A 557-nucleotide genomic window follows, 5' to 3' on the forward strand; every position below is an offset into this window, starting at 1 on the left:
TCTCTCTCTCTCTCTCTCTCTCTCTCTCTCTCTCTCTCTCTCTCTCTCTCTCTCTCACACACACACACATTTACTTCTGTTGTGTTTATAGCTACAGCGTTAATAATATTTTCTGTCAACCCTCACACAAACATGTCTACACTTTAGATCTTAATTTAAAAATATTTAATACGTTTAATTAGCCATTTTTCTTGTGACCATTGGCTGGTCCCCGCAATGCATGTGAATTGGTGCATCACTAAAATTCACAGTGCCTGGGACTACATTTTAACCCCTCTTCCCAGGACAAAATGAGTAGGATATGCCCTTTTGGACCTTATTGGGGCCCCTTCTTCATAAGGCCCCGCAATGTAGGCAAAACCTGACAGTTTTTCTCGATTGCTAACACACTATAACTGATTAATTTTGCCCAATTTTCCAATCCATTCATACAGTTCTCGAAACAAAGACACGTTTCTCAAAACTTTTAACACATTTCAACTGTTTGTACACACGTTCCAATTTGCTCAGTGTTTTCTGCAAAACTCTACACAAAAACGCCTTAATTTTGCACAGGC

Source organism: Sinocyclocheilus anshuiensis, unplaced genomic scaffold (assembly GCF_001515605.1).
Source record: "Sinocyclocheilus anshuiensis isolate Anshui unplaced genomic scaffold, SAMN03320099.WGS_v1.1 scaffold1053, whole genome shotgun sequence".
NCBI lineage: Eukaryota > Metazoa > Chordata > Actinopteri > Cypriniformes > Cyprinidae > Sinocyclocheilus > Sinocyclocheilus anshuiensis.